Source organism: Myotis davidii, unplaced genomic scaffold, assembly GCF_000327345.1.
Source record: "Myotis davidii unplaced genomic scaffold, ASM32734v1 scaffold812, whole genome shotgun sequence".
NCBI lineage: Eukaryota > Metazoa > Chordata > Mammalia > Chiroptera > Vespertilionidae > Myotis > Myotis davidii.
In genome coordinates this window covers 1226754-1234371 of record NW_006284238.1, presented here as the reverse complement: position 1 = coordinate 1234371, position 7618 = coordinate 1226754, and the positions used below count along the sequence as shown (strand labels likewise).

General features: G+C 41.5%; 1 pseudogene; it reads right to left on the bottom strand.

Annotated features, from left to right (window-relative positions):
• Nucleotides 1-5447: 5447 nt before the first annotated feature.
• Nucleotides 5448-6163, bottom strand: LOC102761354 (annotated as a pseudogene).
• Nucleotides 6164-7618: the final 1455 nt, after the last annotated feature.

Sequence of the window (7618 nt, the reverse complement as noted above, 5' to 3'; positions counted from 1 at the left end):
TGTGCAGGAGGCAGCTTATCGATGTTTCTCTCTCATCGATGTTTCTAACTATTCCTCTCCCTTCCAGTCTGTAAAAAAAGTCAAAATATATTTTTTTAAAAAATGTCCAACTTAGTCACTTTCCTTCACCATTTTATTTCTCTTTTTTTAAACTTATAAATTTATTAGGTCAACTGGAAAACCTCAAAATGGCACCAGCTCTTTCACTATTTAAAATATGATTTTTCATTGTCTTTAGTTTCCCATCAATTCATCCTTTTAAGGTAACACTGTCCTCCAGCTTCTTTTAAGTGTTTCCCTTTGTCTTTGTTTTTCATCAGTTTTATTATTATGTGCCTAGAAGTGGTTTATTCTACTTGTGATTAGCAGAGTTTCTTCAATCTGTTGCTTGTTACTACTTCATTAATTTAAAAAATAGTGCTAGCTCTTCCAATATTTCATCTAATCTATTTTATTTTTCTTCTTCTGGTCACCAGATACATGCATGTTAGAGTTTTTCATTACTTAAAGTATGTTTCTTTGAGCATTTCTATATATTTTTTTCCTATAAGTCCTTCAATGTAGATGTTTCCTATTCACCAGGATCTTTCAGGTAAGGAACCCCACTTCTACTGTATCTTCTCTGCTATTAACCTATCTATTAATTTAAATTATTATATTTTTCATTTCTAGAATGTCCATTTGATTATCTTGTATAGATTTAGGTTTGACTGCAATAATCATGTTTGTTTTTATCTAGTAACTCCAATACCTAGATAATCTTTCTGTTACTATTTTCTTTTGGTTTCCAATCTCGCATGTCTTGTTTTCTGGCCTTCCCGATAATTTTTCTTGATTGCCAGATACTGTCTAGGACAAATCACAGAAGTTCTTCAATGATCTCTTCCTCCAGAGAGGGATTTTCTTCTGGCAAGTGTATATAGCATGGGTTCATCACATTGGTTCAGGTGCAGCTGCGTTTGGGGAGGTGTATTTCTGATTTTCCCTTACTGGTAGTGCTTAGCTCTTCGGGGCCTCAATGGAAAGCCTAGAATGATTACAAGAGCCCCTCCATCTTGACTAGCACTGAACTTCAATATTTACCTCCCCAGCTTTGTGAAACTGCTAAGATCTCTCTTTAGCTTTTTAGCCTATAACTAGCCACCTGTTGCTTGGTTTTTTGACCTCCTATGCAGATTTACAGGTTAGGGATCTGTCAAGTAATTTGAGGGGAAATTGCATATAGAAATTCTGTTTTACTTCCTAGGAGTTCACGTTTTTCTGGAACATTGGCCTATTGAATACTGCTCCCTTGATAGCCCTGAACTCTAATTTTTGTCATCCCAGCAAATGACTATCCCACCAACTTCCTGTTTGACTTCTAGGGCCTATACTTGGACTCACCAAAAGCCTGGAGAGAAAAGACTAGTAAATAGGGTCCATTCAAATGCATTTCCCTTCTTTCTAGAATCTTGACACCTCAAGACCTAAGTACATTAATCTTTAATGCCTTCAAACTGCTATTTATTACAGTTCTTTGTGAGAGAGTAATTCTGTCCACATTACTGCATCATAGATAGAAGCAGAAGTATCCAATAAGAAGGGAATCAATTTTGGTTATTCTTGGCTATGAAAATGCTCCTGCTCCCCCCCCCCCCACACACCCCATCACACCATGTATGTATTTAGATGATGCGCCATACAGTAGTTGGTCCATGTGGACCCCCAATTTATATGAATTTACAAAATTTGAATCTCTCACAACTGCCTACATATTTGTGATGCTATTTACCAAGATGGAAAAGAACATGGGGTGCGGTTGGTTGTATATTAAATTTTGGTTGCTTATTAAACAAGTAAAATGAAGAGTAGAAATCAGTTGAACCTACTTATCTGGAGTTTAGATGACAGTCAAGGCTAGAAATGTATTTTGGGAGTTGTTTAGCCATAGATATCATTTGAAGCTTTGGGATTAGTTGAGATCCCTTGTAAAGTGAGTGTTTAGGATAGAAAAACTGGGGAGAGACTCTGGAACACTGTAACGGCTAGACAATGAAAAGAGGAAAGGGATTTGGCAAAAGAGAAAAGAAGGTGACCTTGAATTAGGAGAAAAATCAAGAAATTGTGTTGTCTTGGAAGTCCATTAAAGAAACAGTTTCCAGAAGGAGGGGAAATCAACAATTCAAATACTGCTGACAGAGTAATGACCACTGGATTAGGCTACATAGAGGAGCACAGTGACCTAGATGAATGCAGCTTCAGAAGGGTTTGGGGAGTGAGGGTCTTTGTGAAGTAAGGAAGTTGAGAATGAGTATATACACAAGTCTTTGAAGGAGTTTTGGAATAAAAGTGACTGGTAAATGGTACCTAGGAAATGCAGTCAGGGTTTTTTTTTTGTGGTTTTTTTTTTTAATAGATGGAAATATTTTAGCTTGCTTACATGCTAATGGGAATGATTCAGGAGAGAGAGTCAGGAAAATAATGATCCTTCATGAGAAATAAGGGATAAGTTGCTATTCGGGATACACATTTTAAATAGAGAAGAGAGAATGAGCAAATACAAGGATTACACTTAAGAGTGTGAACAATTCATCCATTGGAAAAGGAGGAAATCATATTATTTGGGTACAGATGCTTATATATTAGTAAATTTGGTAAGACAAATATATGACATATAGTTTCTGATTGTTTATAAACATCTTGGAGGCTAAGAGAGTGAACTGACCAGGGGAATGCAATATTTGAAAGTCTTTTTGAAATTTGTGTTCATAAATATAAAGTATGATCCATCAGCATAGCATGGTTATGTTTTTTTTTCCAGTTATGTTCAACTGCTCAGGTAAATAAAGAGCAAATGGTGAGATGAGTTCTCTCAGAATTATTCATTGTCATATGTGTAAGATAAAGGGAGAGAGGAAAAAGGAGTAGAAGCTATATATGCAGGGAAGGGATTATAATGAAACTGAAGTCCAAAGCATGAAATTCATGCAAGGGGCTCAGCTCTTGCAGCCCTAGCTTCATCCAGAAGGTTGTCTGGAAGGACAACCGGTCTAATTAGCATATTATGCTTTTATTATTATAGATGACCCCTGGGATTTAGGCTGTTTTAGCACGGAGATAAGGACAAGAGGGAGTGGGTGAGGTGGGATGATTAGAGGATGAATGATAACTATAGCAGGGGGGTGGGATGAGGCTATAATCTGATGGTATGTGCTTTAGAGTAGCTAGGTGATTTGATTTGATATTTTGAGAAGGTAGGAATAATGAACGGTTTTTATAGTGGGTTAATCATGGAGGATTAAGAAATTGTGCCAGATCAGGAGCTATCCAGACCCTTAGATAAAGGAGATTCCCAGGCATAAGGGAATGCCTGAGGGTTAGGGCCTCTTATGATGATGGAGACATGCAGGGATGGAGTCAAGGGTGATATGCAAAGTATTTTTCTAATAACCAGTATGGCATGGGTTCTAACCAGTGAGAATTTGCACCAGCCTTTCATAATGGGTCAGTTATAAACAACTGTTATTGTGTTATCAGGGCTTCCAAACTAAATTCTACAGCTGAGTGATAGGGGCTGGTCTTATGGCAGGTTAGGGTAAAAGGAACAAGCAGTACAGGCTTTCTCCTTGGGATTGATTTTTAAGGCAGTTTGTTATGACAGGGCTGATAATGTGCTAGGAGCATATTGGGAGTTCTGTGGTCCTCACCTTCAGTCCTTCTAGGGCACTGTCAACTATAAATATCTGCAAAAATATAGCTGTAATTATTTCTAAAAGAAGTGGACTTGGAGTTCAAAGGTGTAAAAGCAATCCTTGCTCTGCATTTACTAACTGCTTGATCTTTAGAAATTAACAATTATTCTGGGCCTCGATTTCCTCATTTATAAAACAAATTAGATTGAATTAAAACATTTCTAAGGCCCCCTTTGGTGGTAAGGACTTGCAATACCACACATAGCTTGCTTAGAGTTACACATTTGCTTCATACACATATTTCAGCTGAGGTGCTATTTCTACTTTGTCATTTGTACTTAGGTCTTTTTAAAAATATATTTTTATTGATTTCAGGGAGGAAGGGAGAGGGAGAGACAGAAACCTCAATGATGAGAGAGAATCATTATTGATTGATGGGCTGTCTCCTGCAACCAACCCCTTCCCCACCCCACCCCCCGGGGATTGAGCCCACAGCCCCAGCATGTACCCTGACTGGTTACCATGACCCCCTTGTTCATAGGTCAAACCTCAACCATTGAGCCACACCAGCCAGGCTTACTTAGTTTTGATAAATGTTCCCTACATCAAAATATCCCCAGCATCAAACAAATTATTTTCAGCCTACTATGTAGTGATTTTCTAATTCTATAAGGAAAAAAAAAAACAAATAAAAACCTGAATTTGCATATCCTATCTCTAAAACTTGTTCAGTCATATCTTACTCTTCCAATACTCCTTAGGGAAAACTAATTTTTTTTTTTTAACTCTTCTGAGAGAACTTTTCATCTTTGGTAATTCCTACATATTTTCAGAAAGTTTTAAAGTACTTAACTGGTGAGTGAATTTAAGCTATTACTAAACTTTTAAAAGTGTGTGTGTGTGTTTAAACATGCTCTCCTTTTGGTTAAAGTGAAGAATGAGGAATAAAGTACTCTGGATAAGAATTCACGTGGTGTCACTTATTTAGACAGTTACAACACTGAGTGTGTTACTCAAAGTTCATCTTTGCTTAATGCTGCTCCTTTCTAATCCATGGATAAGTATTTCCAAGATTAATTGTCCAGATCTTTTTTTTTTTTTTTTTAGTAGGAGCAAGGTAGTTTATTTTTAGGAACAGAGAAAAGACAGGACAGACATACCCCTTATCATTTGAGAATGAGCCATAGTCAACACATCAGAAAACAGATGAATTCTTTCTTTTCATGCTATTAACTTTTTATTCTAAATTGGCTTATCCTCTTTACCCTTTCATTTTAACATTTGCATTAACAACATAATGAAGCCGCGCTAGTATACATTTAAAACATTCCCAGAAAGTCGTGATTCCTCTCCTATCACACAAATACTCATCAGCTGACTCTATAGTGATGTCTTTTGTTTCAGAGAGCGTTACTAACGCTTAAAGTGGTAATAAAAATGGGTGGCATTTAAATCTTATTGTTATCAGGCCAAGACACTGAAGGAGGACCCTGGGACACTGGAAGAGAAGGCATCTCTGTGTGCTGAAGAGCTATTCTGTTTGCACCAATCGGAAAGAGAGGTGTACAAAAGCAGGACAGGCTTCTCCTGGTAGCTTGTAGAAGAGCATCTGCCTTCCAGTGTGAGCGAGAGGCAGTTCAAATAGTCTAGGACTTGACAACTCCTACGTTATCATGGATTCTGTTCATATTGCTTTATGAAGGCCAGCTCACTATAGGAACAGTCCAGCACCACTATATTCTCTAACCAGTCCCCTTTGACCTGTTCCCTCTAAACTCACACCGTGGCCAGCTCACTCAGGACCTTCTGACAGCGCAGGTTCTCTCTCTGGCCAAAGACCCCAGTCCCACAGGGGACTGTCTCATAGGCATCCAGCTATGAGACTGATACCCATCCAGGCTATCATGAGGGCCTGTGCACAGCTTAGAAAAGAGTACTAGCGTTTTGAAGATCTAACAGGTAGGAGCAAAAACCCTTGTCCATTCAGGAATGGGGATGCCGGCCTTCAGCATGAAATGGGATTTTGGAGGCACACATGGCATCCAGAGCTTTCATCCTGTATAAATACAGTGGGGCCTTGACTTACGAGTTTAATTCGTTCTGAGACCGAGCTCGTTAAGGAGCTCGTTAACTCAAATTACTCTGTCAACTCCATGCAAAAAATCGGCGGAGAGACAGCTGGTATCTCAAAAAACTCGTTCGTCAAGACCCTCGTAAGTCAAGGCCCCACTGTAGTTGTAACAACTCTGATTTCCCTGGGTGTCCAGCTGCAACAGTCTTGCATCATCATCTGCAAGGCGCAGGGTTCATACTTGATATCCTGAACCCTGGATAGTCGAATATCAATCTCCTCTTTTAAGTCCTTGGGGGCAGTGTCCCACAGGGACGTGAGGTCCCCTTCGGGATTTCATCGCAAAGCTCATGATTTGCCTCCACAAAAATAAACAGCAGCACAAACACCAGGCTCCCGCAGGCCATCACCAGCACGTTCACCCCCGGCAGCCTGTTATGCCGGACGCCACGGCCTCCCCACCCCGCGCAGAACTTCTGTTCACCCCGCTGCCCTGCCCCTTCAGCCCGGGCCCCTCCGAGGCAAGGTCGCCTGGGTTCTCGGATGCCGCCAGGCCATCCCCTTAAGGGGAAAAATCAAGGCTGACCCGACCAGAAAACACAGCAGATCTCTTGTCCAGAATCTTTTAAATTAAGCTAGGGATAGAAGCCCAATCCAAGCAACTTAAATTAATTGTGTTAGTTACCTATTGCGATGTAATAGATTGCCCCCCAAACATACCTTCTTGAAAGAACACCCATATGTTCTGTGGGCCGGGACATGGGCACAGCTCACCTGGGTCCTCTGCGTCCTGGTCTCTCCCCGGGCTGCGATGAAGGCGCCAGCACGGTCTCCCATGACCTTTCCAGGGGTGAAGGGATTGCGTGTGGGGGTAGGGAGTAAGTCTGGGTACAGCTAGAGGGTTAGGAAGAGGATGGAATGGATGAACGAAGCATCAGGACCAGCAAAGATGACAAAAGCAGGCAGGCCGGGACGCTGCTGCGGACACGCCTCCCCCAGAGCCCGATTTCACGTGATCTCGGGAGTCTGGCGAGGCCCGCGATGAGAAACACCTGGGCACCCTGGTGGACAGGTGCATCGTGTCCTGGACTTGTCAGTACATGATCCGGCTTACACCCCCGTCCTAGCAAATTTCCGTCCCCATGGAGTCCCCGCCCCAGTCAGTCTCCTGGTCCCTGCCGGGTGGAGGGAACTGGGTTCGACTATCTGCTGTGGAAGAGCAGGGACTCCGGAGGGACGCAGCATTCCAATGTCACTCAGTAGTTGATGGCAGCAGTCAGCTCCTGGGGCCGAACACTTCCACTCCTGCCTTGCTGTTGCCCAGAGATTGCTTCGTTATTCAACGCTTGACCTCACCCACCTGACAGCTTGCTGCTTCAAGGTGCAGGCCCACATGGCAACAGAGGACTGTGCCATTAAGACAGAGGTCAGTCTTTTGAAAACTAATCGTGGAATTGACACCCATCACCTGTGCTTTAAGCAATTCATTAGAAGCAAGCCCTTAGCCCACATTCGAGGGGAAGGGATAACACAAAAGCATGGATACTAGAAAGCTGTATTATTGCTCACTTCCTAAAATTGGATTCTTGAGGGCCATTTTTGAAGTCTGCCACAAAGATTCACTCATATACTTGAAAAAGTGAGGGGTATCTTGTCTTCAGGCACAATTGGATCCTGCAACTTAACAGATACCAGCAGCATGGACTCGGAGTAGTAGATGGATGCTGCCCCAAAGAACAATAGGATGATGGTTTATGCAAAGGATTCTGGGCATAAACAAAACAACAGATGAGTCAGACTGTCCTAACTTAACAGAGTAGATCTATGGCATTTGAACTTGTGCTGCTTAATGATAGTTCATGGATTCTGAACATGC